We start from the raw sequence: 14232 nt of genomic DNA, 5'->3' as shown, positions 1-14232 counted from the left end.
GGACTTGAATGGCTATTGCTCTTGTCTTTCTCTTTCCCCTTCTTCCAAGAGGGCCACGTTTGGGTTTGTGATGATTCTTTTGGAAAACAGGATGGAGACACAAAGTGGACGCTGTGGGTCTGCGGTGTGGGTCGGGTGGGTGGGTGGGGGGACAGTATTTATAGCACGGATGACTTGTAAATAAGGGGCGCCTGGATGGAGACTTGGGAACTCATTTCTTGCTTTTTTGTGTTTTATTCCCCCCTCTAATTTATTGATCCTTGTATATATGTCTGTAAATAATATACTGGTGTCGGAGTCAGTTTCATTTCAAAGCCAAGAATGGGAAAGTCGGGAAAAAAGGAAGCCCCAAAGTTGCCCCAAAACGAGTCAAACAACACACACACACACAAAGGAAAAGAAAGGAGAATCGCTTTTACATCTTTGGTGTCATGTCATTGAGATTTTATTTGGGGGTGGGAAGGGGGAGGGGAGCATGCAGGAGAAATAAAATAAAATACAATTAAATACAATAAAATGGGGGAGGGAGGGGGGAGGACAACCTGGACATCCGAGGATTGTACCATAGTGTTATTGTGAAACTCTCCCTTATTCTACGACCACCGTTGGGTAGAAATGATTCAATAAATATCTTAATGAAAGACCAAAAGTTATGCATTGATTCTTCATTTTATTTTATTTTTTGTTTGCCTTTCTCAAAAACTTTAGAGCCTGGATGTCTCCTTCCGTTGCCAAGAAGTCAGGCCGGATGAGCCTCTTCTATTATTATTATTATTATTATTATTAACAATATTATTAATATGAATATTAACCTCTTGATGTAAAAGGAAGGTGCGGGCAATCCTAAATGTATCGCTGGGAGTTAATTGGGGTTGACTACCAGTTTAATAATAATAATAATAATATAATCATGATAATTTCCCAGGTTAGACTAATGAGGATGATGATCAGCATCATCACCATCATCATCATCATCTCCCAGGTCAATAACAATAATAACTCAAAGTAGCCTGCCAGTCATCATCACCTCCCAAATTAGCTTGTTAATCATCATCATCATCATCATCATGATAATTTCCCAGATTAGACTAATGATGATGATGATCAGCATCATCACCATCATCATAAGCATTTCCCAGGTAAATAACAATAATAATAACTCAAAGTAGCCTGCCAGTCATCATCACCTCCCAAATTACCCTGTTAATCATCATCATCATCATCATGATAATTTATCAGATTAGACTAATGAGGATGATGATGATGATCAGCATCATCACCATCATCATAATAATCTCCCAGGTTAATAATAACAATAATAATAACTCAAAGTAGCCTGCCAATCATCATCACCTCCCAAATTAGCCCGTTAATAATAATAATAATAATAATAATAATAATAATAATAATAATAATAATAATAATAGAGTAATTTGGGCAGGGGAAATCCACTGTGATCAGAAAATGAATGGTCCGGGGCACAGAAAGGGATCCCTTCCGGGTTTCGGGGCAGAAAGGGATCCCTTCCTCCATCTTCTTCGAACTTTTCTGCAATTCATAAAATGGATCCCAGAGCAGCGCGCCGTCCAAACCGCATCAATGGGTAATATTAGAACGTTCGGGCGGGCGGGAGCCAATCAGCGCCCAGGGGGCGATATCCGCTCCTCCTGATTGGGCGGCGGCGAGGCCTTTGAGGGTCCCTTTTTTTCGAAAGTGATTTTTATGAATGGAGGCCGCAGATAAGCCCAGTTCCAAGACGCCCGCCTGATGGAAACACGCCAGGCCCTCGCCGCCCGCAACGTTGGAAATAAAGTCAAAACAATCCGCCCAGCGTCGTCGCCGAGGCGATTCAACTCCAGCCAGCTGTAAGGCTAATAGTATCTCCATAGGCTGTAGAGTTTGGACGGGAAATCCAACTCTGAGATGTGGTTTTTTAAAAAGGAAGCACATCTGGTCATTAAAACTCAACTTTCCCTCTAAATGTTACCAGTTTGTATAGAATTCTTGACTTCTTTGGCTTCTCTTTCCCCACTCTGAGAGCCTTCGAAGAAAATAATTGTGGCTTATTGTTATTAATATTAATACAGTATTATTAATAATTCATTTTTCTCCCATGGGTGGGACTCAAAGCGATTAAAAACAGGAATTACATAAACTACACATTCAAGAAGACACCACAATCATCAATTATTATTATTATTATTTGAAAATATTATTAATATTATTATTAATACTAATATTAAGGAATATTATCAATATTTCTTACTGTTCGAGGAAAAGCGGGGTAGAAATAAATAATAATATTGTTAAATATATGTCATTCTAAAGTTTAGAATGACATATATTTAACATTATTTATTTATTAATTTATTTCTACCCCACTTTTTCTCCAAGGACTGTGGCCTTTAAAAATCTACAAAAGTATACAGATCAACATGGAATGATGTCTCTACTTCCAGCAAGTCCAGCAATATAATATATCGTCATAGATATAAGAAACCATTAGTATTATCTGTCTATCTCCAGTTCCAGTTAAGTCCATCAATACAAGTTATAGCTATAGTTAGTTATAGTTAGTTATAGTTACAGTATAGTTATAGTTATGATGTAGTTATAGTAAAAGTTATAGGTATAGTTATAGGTGTAGTTATGGTATACAGTAGTTATAGTTAATGTTATGGTGTATAGTAAAGGTTATAGATATAGGTATAGGTATAATGGTGTAGTTATAGAAAAAGAGTTATAGGTATAGGTATAGTTATGGTGTAGTTATAGTAAAAGTTATAGTTATAGGTATAACTATAGGTATACTTAGGCTATAGTTATGGTGTAGTTATAGTAAAAGTTATAGGTATAGTTATAGGTATAGTTATGGTATACAGTAGTTATAGTTATGTTATGGTGTAGTTATAGTAAAAGTTATACTTATAGGTATAGTTATAGTTATGGTGTAGTTGTAAAAGTTATCATAGGTATAGGTATAGTTATGGTATAGTTATAGTAAAAGTTATAGTTATAGTTATGGTATAGTTATAGTTATGTTATGGTGTAGTTATAGTAAAAGTTATAGTTATAGGTATAGTTATAATTATGGTGTAGTTATAGTGAAAGTTATAGGTATAGTTATAGTATATTTATAGTTATAGGTATAGGCAGGGCCATAGCCAGAGGGGGGGTGTTAAAGTGTCTAAAAACTCTTGAAATGTGTCAGGTTAAAAAAAAAAACAACAACCCTGGTTTACTTATAAATTTAACCCCCCGCCCTCTGGCTACAGCCTTGGGTATAGTTACATAGTTACATAGTTACAGTTAACAAATAGTATTATCTCTCTCTCTCCACTTCCACCAAATCCATGGATCCAGCTTTACGGTAGTTTCCAAAGTTTTCAAAGTTTCAAATAATTAAATGTATGTGTATGTATGTATGTATGAAAAAGCTGAAGCCCTGACGGGAGGCTTGAGCGGCGGCGCTCTCGCTCTCTGTCCTCTCCCTCCGGTCCCGTTAATGAGTAACGGGGCTGGCGCTGTCCGGGGAGGCGAGGAGCCCGTCTCTGGCCGGCCTGGCGCCTCCTCGCCCGGACTCGGCGGTGGCTTGATGGCTCTGGCAGACAGGCAGGCCGAGAGAGAGCCACAGAGCGGAGGTGCAGCGCCACCTACCGACCGGGGCCGGCCTGGCAGGAGGAGGAACTGCCTCACCAACACTAAACGTCAAGATCTTGTCGAACTCCAGCTCCCAGGCGTCTCACAGCATCAAGTGTCAAAGTGTAATTATTCTACAGTGCAGACTCACACCCCTTTCTTCCTACAGTGAAAGCGAGCCAGTCCTCCTCCCAGACTGATAAGAGGCATGAGGAAATCGAACTGTATTGACTCCTCTCCCTCTGTGTTGACCTTCCCTATCAGGAGAAGCCCTAATCGCCTCTTCCTGCCTTCCAGATACAGGGATCATTCAAATGCCAGGCGCCTTCGTAATAACCCCGGTGGTGCCAATGGTTATTAACGCCAAGCGAAAGAGCCCAGCCAGGAGATAAAATATCTCCCGACCTTTGCGTCCGCTACAAACAGGCCAATATCCCACAGAAAAGCTCAGCGAGTCTACATTATAGTACAGGTGCGGTTTGGTGCCATGCTATAGCATCCTGGGAACTCTCCTTGAGGAAGTCCGTCGCACTTTGTAAAACTACAACTCCAAAGGCTCTGCGAAAATACAACCCACCCAGGGCTTTTGCAAAACCACAACTCCCAGGGCTTTGCCAAACTATAACTCCCAGGGCTTTGCAAAACTGCAACCCCCAGAGCTTTGCAAAACCACACCTCTCAGGACTTTGCAAAACTACACTTCTCAGGGCTTTGCCAAACTACACTTCTCAGGGCTTTGCAAAACTACAACCCCCAGAGCCTTGCAAAACTACACTTCTCAGGGCTTTGCAAAACTACAACCCCCAGAGCCTTGCAAAACTACACTTCTCAGGGCTTTGCAAAACTGCAACCCACAAGGCTGTGCAAAACTACAATTCTCAGGGCTTTGCAAGACTACAACTCCCAGGGCTTTGCAAAACTACACCCCTCAGGACTTTGCAAAACTACACTTCTCAGGGCTTTGCAAAACTACAAACCCCAGAGCTTTGCAAAACGACACTTCTCAGGGCTTTGCAAAACTGCAACCCACAAGGCTGTGCAAAACTACAACTCTCGGGGCTTTGCAAAACTACACTTCTCAGGGCTTTTCAAAACTACAACTCCCAGGGGTCTGCAAACTGACACCTCTCAGGGCTTTGAAAAACTACACCTTCCAGGGCTTTGCAAAACTACCAGGCTTTTTCTCCAGGCGGGTCACTTATAATCCAAATAAATTAAAAAAAATATTGAATGACATGGTAGTTCGTAAGGTCTTTTGCCTTCTCTGCCCAAGAGGGTTGGTGCCTCTCCAAACTACAACTCTCACAATTCCATAGCATTGAGCTATGGCAGCTCATGTGGTCTCAAACTTCATGCATTCTACAGCGTAGATGCACCCTATGCTGACCCATTTGGAATGATCCTTGGTGGCATCCCGAGAAAATCCCCATTTGTTTGTACAAAGGAAGGACTTTCCTTTAGGACTGGAAGACCAAGGTGTCGCATTATCCCCTCTCACCATCCAAAGTTATCAAAGTTCAACAAAATCTCAGTGATCCTGTTGGCATCATCCTTAACTAATGGGAGGGGAAAAAAATCAAAGTGCAGCCCAATATGAGAGACCCTCAGCCCCCAATGGCTGAGTTGTGTGACCATATGTAAGGTGTTCTTCTATTGCCATCTGCTGGAGATGCTGCTGAAACACTACATCTGGAAAATCCGCTCTTCCATCTCCCCCCATACAGGAGTGGGGAGATTTCTTTTCATGCTAGAAATGCTGTAACTGCAATATCAGGTGCCCAGGGCCACCCCATCAGATGGGACAGCTCCAGGGCCAGACCCTGAGAACATCTTCATCAACAACTAACAATAACTGGATACATTCTGTGCAGGTCACATAGACTTTAGATGACCACACATGGGTTACATATTGCTCATGCCTCCTCTGTCTGTGTAGCTCTGGTATCCTATAAAACTTGCTACTTGGTATAAACTTTATCTCGATCAATACTGTGAGTAGGTTGGACTGAAAGCAGTGCTGGACTTGGTGGTTCCTTTGGCCCAGATTATTGCTTGTTGTCTGTTTTCCTTCCTCAGTTTCAGGGCTCATCCTCTATCAAGAACAGTGGTTCCCAACCTGTGATCCATGGACCACCAGTGGTCCAAAATAACTAAAATATGATCCGTTATGATTACTACACCATTGCGTGAAGCCCTCTTATAGTGCTAAGGCAATATGGATGTCAGGAGGGGAGAGGCCAACTACCTACAAAAGGCAGGTGCAACAACAAGCCTCCTGACTGCTGCTTCTCCTCCTCCTAGACCTGATGTGATCTATCTAATGCAATTTCCTGAATCGGCAATCTAAATATCCAAACCGAATCTAAAGTTGACCAAAAACTGATTGGTAAACCTTTTGGTACTAATGTTGGAGAGTGGTCCCAGGTCAAGATGGTCCCTGGTCAGAAGGAATCCTCCCAAAGAAAGATCTGACTGTATAAAAATGTGTGTTTTTTGTGTATCAAAGAGGTCAGCTTCATTTTGCGACTTACTGCAAGCAGTTGTCATTTCCAGCTGGATTGAATAAATTACCTTGGTAGCTTCTTCTTCAACTGGTGAGACTTCTTGATTGGGGTTAATGGACCCTGCGGTCCAGATCTCACTATCCGCAACCTCTTAAATGCCTCTATTTCAATGGTTTCAGCAGGGAAAGTGTGACAATTATGTGATGAAATAGGGTGAGTTGGCTATGCCTTCCCATTGGCCTTTGGGGATCATTGAACTCTGGTTCCTGGATCTCAGGACCTGGTTCTGAGCCTCGCGTTAAAAAGGAGGGATATTAGGACAAGAGCACTGCCTTGAAAAGTTTCATGTGTGCCCATGTGTGCGTGCACCTGTATACACACTGTATACACATACGGTGGGATGGAGACTCTCCTCTTTCTTTCCCATCTTAGCCTTCAGTAGAAGCTGTCCCTAGATCTGAAATCTCAGCAATGGGACTGTTCCTGACCCAGCAACCCAAGGTCTGGCATCCCAGTCTTTGGGGTTTTCCAGTATCTAGAAAACATTGCCCTTTGCTAGACCAGCTGGCCTGGTTTCGGTGGTGGAACGGGGTCATTTAAGTCCCTTTCTCCTTTCAGCCTGGAGAAGAGAATGTCGAAAGGCCATAGGATAACCATCTTCAATTACCCAAAGGGCATTTTCCTGTGGAAAATGAGTTGCTATCATTATAGTGATGATGTTGTCAAGTCATGATAACCTCCCCGCCCCTGGAAGATTTATAGTTCATCAAAAGCTCTGTAATAATTATATGATTTTGTAAATTTTATTTTCAAACCTTTTCTGGACTTTTGTGAGTTCAAGTCACCGGGTGACTAGGAGTAGACCAGTGGCAGCTTCACCCCTCCCCTCCAAGACTGTATTGTTTCTAACCTTTTAATAAATTGTATCTATTTTCCTCCATTTTCTGTGTAACTTGTATCTTTTTCTGTACTGTATCTATTTCTTGGCTATATAAAATGTATGAACTGCCTTACAAAATGTAACAAAGATGTAGCCCAGAGACGGTCAACTCTCTGGGACTCTACCAAGATAATCCCTTGAGAACAGGAAGGCTGGGCAAACCCCTCTGGCCATTTCCCAAGCCAGTTAAACATCAAATCCATTATTCATGTATATGCAGAGATAGGTGACTTCTTAAGACAGCCCAGATAAACCCAATTCCATTGGTAAACTGGTTGGGATTTCTGGGAGTTGTAGGCCAAAACCTAGATCAAAACCAGTGATCTAGAGAGTCAGAATGGAGAACCTAGAAAATGTTTAGAGAGGACGACTTTTATTGGGAGTGAAGAAATGAAAGCATGGATACCTGTGGGTCATACTAAACATATTGTGAGGTGCTCTACCCATGGCTGCTTCCAAACATGGTTCGCAACTAGTGCAAAAGGCATCTAGATATCACAAAAGACCAGGAGGAACTGAGGAGGTACCACACTCCAATCTCAACCTACATCTTCCACCTTTGCAGAGGTGTTCATTGGTCTGTGTTTACACCTTCAAGAGCTTTCTCTCTCTCTTTCTCGCCTTCTCATCCCTTGTCAAACAGCATGTAGGCTCATGTCCTGGCATACATAAATAGCCCTATAAATTAAGGCGGAAGCACCTTCTACCTGCCTGGAAACACCTGTGGCAAGTTCAGGGAGACGGTTGCGGCAGGAGGAGTGAGTCACCCAACCGAGGAGGGATGGAAACAGTTGTCCTATTTTTTTTTTCTCCCGACTGCTCATTCACTCCAAAGGCCCATTGTCCCCTTTCAACAGGGGCAGGCTCTCATTAAGAAGCGGGGATTGTTTGTGTGTGCATAAAGGGGAAACTCTGCTGCTTTTCAAGGGACGGGACCTTATTACACAGCCCTGAGAAAGATCCTTCAACTCCCTCCCTCCATCCTCCCCCAAAAAAATCTCATGCTCGAAGGCCTTTTCCAGAGAGGGCTCAAAGGGAATGCATGGCCCATGGAAGGCAAAGGATTGGCTGGAGACATCTCACACTTTTCTTTCTCTGCTTATTTGTGCATTCACAATTGATCCAATTTACATGCAGTCTAACACAAAGCTAGTATTTGTACTATAACACACTGCATATATTTCCATGTCTGTGTTGATCTTTTGGAAAAGTCCACTCAGTGAAGCCTTGGTATCCACCAGACCTGAATGTTTGTAGGTGCTCATCCCATTATATAAAATGTTTCGTGACCCAGAGTCCCTTATATAAAATGGTTACATTGCTTTTGTGAATTCGGCAGCTTCAAGCCGTAGGTGCGGAATCTGTGGAATCATTATTATCGTCATCTTGTTATTATTGTTGTGGTTGTTGTTATTACTTGCATCAGTAGAAAAAAATAAAATTAAAAAGGATTAAAAAGAACTTTTAATTATTTGCACAAGTGCTTTTATTACAAATATAGAGCTTTGATGTTAACAAATGAGCCAGAACTGCCCCTTGTGTATTTGTTGTATTTTTTTTAAACATCCAGATGGAGTACTGGACAGAATTGTGAAGTTTCTGAATACCATTGATATTTGATGTTTGTTTATTTGTGGATTTTAAATGGTATTGAAATGCTTTGAATGTGAGCCGCTTTGAGTCTTCTTTGTGGTGAGAAACAGCAGGGTTTAAACCAGGGGTCCCCAAACTATGGCCCACGGGCCACATGCGGCCCATCGAAGCCATTTATCCACCCCCCGGGCAGAAAGGGGTTGGTTGGACTAAATGGCCCAAAGGGTCTCTTCCAACCATTATTATTATTATTATTATTATTATTATTATTATTATTATTATTATCATTGAGGCTGGGTGGTCATCTGTCAGGGGTGCTTTGCTTGTGATTTTGGTGCACAAAGGCAGAAGGGGGTTGGGCTAAATGGCCCAAAGGGTGTCTTCCAACCATTATTATTATTATTATTATTATTATTATTATTATTATTATTATTATTATTATTCTTGCTCGGTTGCCAACTATAGTCCGGCCCTCCAGCGGTCTGAGGGATTGTGAACTGGCCCCCAGTTTAAAAGTTTGGGGACCCCTGGTTTAAACAAACAGAAACATAATAATGGTAGTAGTAATAATAGGTGGCCGGAATGTGTGTTTGTGCCTATTTTTGATGGAGAAGGAGGCCGGTGAAGTGGTGCAGAGGCAGAAATGTGTTGAGTTTCTTCAAAGAAGTAATTCAGACCAACTGGAAGCCCATGGAGACAGATCTCAAAGCAAAGCACTTTGTGAAAGCAGGCAGGATGGGCCTGCATCCGTTGTGTGCGCAAAGGTCCCACGGGAGGCAAAGGCTCTCGGGCTGGAGACCCAACGATGATAATAGTGATCTTTATTTCTATCCCATGGGGACTCAAGGGGCACGAAAGAGGTGCTCCGACAGCACCCAGACAGCCCATTTCCCCTCCTCTGCCCCTCTTTGGAAAAAGACAGCATTTGCGTTCAGGCGTCCTCAGCCTCACTTGGGCATCTCTCTTGTTCCCAATTAGATCCTGCACTGTCTGTCAAAGGGAAACCAAAGAAGGTCAGGGGGAAAAAAGCCAGGGAAAGCAAGGAGCAGATCCATCCCATTTCTTTTGAACAGGTCCAGGGGCTAATTAGAAGGAGGGAAGACAAGCACTCCAACCCGAGCAGGTCCTCGGGCCAACAAAAGAGAGGAAAAGGTGGCCCCCTGAAAGGCTCAGAAAGACCCAGAAGGGCTCTGCCTGTGTTTTCATTTTTTCTTCCTCCTTGAGAAGAAGCCCTTTGCAACCAAACGGAAACGGTGGAAGAATGCCAGGCCTTTTATTCCGGCCCTGGGCTCTGGAGAAGGGCGTGGACTATGGGGAAGATGGCCACTTCAGCCAGACTGGGGCTTCTACAGAACAAAACTTAATTAGGGGATGAAGCAAGGCCCTCGGAGAGCAAAGCCGGGCGAGGAGGGGGTCAGGGGAGCCAGGAACACACAGAGGCCTGTGTTGGGAAGTTGGACAAATGCCGTCTCCGCTCAATGCTACCTTTCTCCAAATGTGCCAACATAGAATAATAGACTCCTCAAGTTGGGAGAGACCCCTCCTCCGCCACCACTATCCATTCCAAACCCATTCGGCCACACAGGGAGGCACAACCCAAGCCTTCCCGAAGGATGCTCATCCAGTCTCTGCTTCAGAACCTCCACTGGAGTCTCAGGCAGCTGGAGGAAGTTGGCCATAGACTCACACTGGAGGGCCTACAAAAAGCGCTACACGATATAATAAACTAAATATTTGGGACATCTTGACCAAGGATTGAACTATTCTTGCCATTCACATAAGCCAAAGAATTCCCTTCTGCAGGTGCTATCTAGCACCATCTAGTGGCGGAGGGAGGAATAGCACTCTTTGCTTTTCCAAATTCCCAGCAGATCAGAGAATTAAAAATGTACAGTGGGGCCTTGCCATCACCTGAGCTTTGGTTCCAGGTCTCCATGTGGATACCAGAATCCATGGATGCTCAAGTCTCATGACAGACAACAGTGCCATCAAATAGTCATCTAAAATGGCAACATCCAGATTTGCTTTTAGGAATATTTTCAAGACATGGATGCAGAGTCCGCCAAGGACTCGATAGTATTAGGCTATGGCAGTTAAAGTGGTGTCAAAACATTATTTATGAAGTGTAGATGCAACCCAGGCCAGCATGTTTGCAGATGGTTGAGCTTCTTAGGGCTTGACCAACCATTCCGCTGAAGGCTGAAGGTGCAAATGGCTTCCACGCTGAGAGACAGATTGGATATAAACATCCCTGCGATTGGGAGCAAACAATGCCGAAGATCATTCCAAAGAACTTTGCAACATGTTTTTGGATGCTTCTCAGTTTGTATCACAGCCTTTTTTCTTGTCCGGACTTGACTTTTCATGATGTTGGCAGCAAAAGGTTTTTTCTGGCAGACGGCGCTGCTCCTTTGTGCTTTGTCGCACACTCTGGCTCCCTTTCTATCCCCTCCCAACAATTTGTGAATGAATTCATGGGCCTGAAAGTCTTTTCCGGGGTGGGGGACATTTGGAAGACCCTTTGGATATGGAAGGCCAACTCTACTTAGTACTTAGCTACGGAGCAAATATGCTAAAAAATCCCATTAGAGGATTGTGAAGATGCAGAAGAGGACATCAGTGGGGTCCCAATTTACATTGGGCCCCATTGGGCCTTGGTCTTGTTCACTTGGTCATCTTCTCCATTGATCCATAATGTCAATGTCTAGTAAGGAGCTGCTATTACGTTGCTACATAGAGGAGCTGGCCAAGGGTCCCATTGGACATGGATATGATGGACCTTCTCAATTTCCATTCCTGCAGAATGGAAACATGACTCGGGATTCCAGCCAATGTCACCAACTTCTAGGACACCCAGGGACATAGCCACCTCCAGGGTGAGTCAAGCCCTTCTTCCTCATCCAGGTCTTCTCATCTCCACCAAGAAAAGTTCTTAGAAGAACCTTCAGCTTGTTCCAAGCCGAGGCAAATTCCTTCCTGCTGACGTGTTGCTTTTCTCATCCCGATTGCTGCCACACAAGCTGAATATCAACACCTCGGGGGACGGTTGATGGCTCTAAAAAGATCTCTCTTGTTTCTCAGGAGGGAACCTGTGCAGGCGGGAGAACTGACTCAGTCTCCATGTCTGGTGCCTGCTTACTGCTTATGTTTGCTGTGGAGGTTCGAAAGGTCTGACAATCCTAGTTTGGCCAGTAGGGAGCAGTCATGGGAGATCCCATTGAAGCATGGACTTGATGGGATCTCACGATTCATCCAACTCCTGCCAGTTTAGGAAATCTACAGTGCTGAACAGATCCCATCTCTATTTAAAAAACGTCAAAGCAAGAAAGGCCACCACCTTGTAAAATAGTCCTTACCATTATCAAGCAGCTCTTACCATCAGGAAGTTCTTCCTAACCCTTTCCTGTATCCTACCAATCAGAGCACCAGGAAATCAGCTCGCTCCTTCTTCCCTAGGACACTTCATCAGATATTTTTTAAAAAAACATACTCATGTCCTCTTGAGACTTGGTTTCCAGACCATATTGGTCATGGTTCGCAGGTTCTAGCTTGTCCCATGACATCCAAATGGTCACACATTCTTCATCTTTGGTCTGCTGAGGAGTCCAGAGTTAAATAGATAGCATCTACACCAAACTGGCATGAACCAAATGCTTTGGATCTGGATTCCTGATCATTGACTATGTTGAGGCCAAATGGGAGCTGGCGCATAAACCGTTTGGAAACCACGGGAACTAGGAAGCCTGTTGGAGATCAGCATTCCTCAAGCAGAGATTGTCTTGGCTGTGGAACCCTGGGAGCTCCAGTCCAAACCAGGGACTTTGCCAAGCATTCCTTTTATCTCAGGGTTATCTGCGGAGGTGGGAAGGTAAGGCCTTCAGGTATGCCAGATGTTGGCAGCTGGCCTCCAAACACACCTGGCAGGCTGGGCCAGATTCCTCTACGCTTTGGATCTTTTTCTTTACGCTTAAGGAGGAGTAAATCCCACTGAAAGGGAAGGGACTTGGTTCTGGATAGACTTGAAGAAGACCGGGAGGGACGAAAATGTTGTTTCCTTGGCAGGGCTGGCTTTAGGATTTTTCAGATAAGGTAACAGTTTCTCAAATACGTGACACAAAGAGGCCCCAAAGTCACCTCTTCAAGAGGTCCAACTATCTTTGTCTCCCTCTCCTCTTCCCTGTTCTCCTCCTCTTTCCTTTCTCCTCTCCACCTCCTTCTCCTCCTCTAGTTCTTCTCTTCCTCCCTCTCTCCCTCCGTGTCTTCTTTCCCCCTTTTCTTCTTCTTTCCTCCTCTTGTTGCCACCACCTTCTTCCTCTCCTCCTCTTTTCTCTCTTCCTTCTCCTCTGCCTTTTCCTCTCCTCCTCCATCCTTCTCCTCACCTTTGGAAGCAGAACCATTCCATTCCTATAAGACACATCCCTGGTCCTAAGCGATGAAGCGGAGTTGTGCATATCCTACTGTTGTGCCTGTGTTTCTTTTGGATGCAGACTGGGTTCTCCCTTCGGTTGGGCATCTGGGTTTGCATTCGGGGCCGGGTAGGGTGGAGATTTATGCCACACACCCCTACTGTCGGATTTCAGCCAACCATTGCTGTTGGCAACTCTGGGTGCCATGGAACGATCCCAAATTTAGTTCTCCTTTTGTGCATATCTGTCAGGTTGTCCACTGGAGGGCTTGCTTCACATGCCAGCACCATAAAACCTTGATGTTGGTCCAAAAGGAACCCTCCACGGGACCAAAGCCAACCCACTTATGTTCCAGCAGCACGGAAATTGGCATAAATATTCAATAACCTAGCGCAAGACAAGACAAAACAAGACAAGTAACACATCCAAGGCCCATGTTAGGGAATTCCTCACCCATTTTCTTCTTTAAGGAAAGCGGTGACTGATGTGAATAATTTTCTTACCATTGCAACGTTGTCTTTGAAAACCATGCATGTTTGGAAGCCTGTTCATAACTGGGGATTTGTTGTGTGAAAAAATTGCATGTAATTGTTTTGTGCAGAAAAAGCCCATTTTGCACTGGAAACAAGAATATTTCTATGTAGAAATTTTTTTAAAAAATTGCACAGAAAATGCTTTTTTCTGCAGAAAGTCTGTTTGGTGCACAAAACAATTACCAGCAAATTTTGGACTGAATAATTCCTGAACTGCCAAGATTTCCACAAATGGGTTGCTGTGGGTTTTCCGGGCTGTCTGACTATGTTCCAGAAGCATTCTCTCCTGATGTTTTGCCCACATCTATGGCAGGCATCCTCAGAGGCAAATGGGGTTTATATACCTGTGGAATAATGTCCAGGATGCCTGCCATAGATGTGGGTGAAATGTCAGGAGATAATGTTTCTGGAACATGGCCACACCTGAGGATGCCTGCCATAGATGTAGGCGAAACATTAGGAGAGAATGCTTTTAGAACATGACCATAAAGCCCAGAAAACTCACAGCAACCCAGTGATTCTGGCCATGAAAGCCTTCGACAACACATTTCCACTGGTCTTCTTCCTTGGGAATAATGAGTTGTATCTATCAATGGTCTCCATTTGTCCCAACTAAG

The sequence above is a fragment of the Anolis carolinensis genome, chromosome X, assembly GCF_035594765.1.
Source record: "Anolis carolinensis isolate JA03-04 chromosome X, rAnoCar3.1.pri, whole genome shotgun sequence".
Lineage (NCBI taxonomy): Eukaryota > Metazoa > Chordata > Lepidosauria > Squamata > Dactyloidae > Anolis > Anolis carolinensis.
This window is presented reverse-complemented; position numbering follows the sequence as displayed.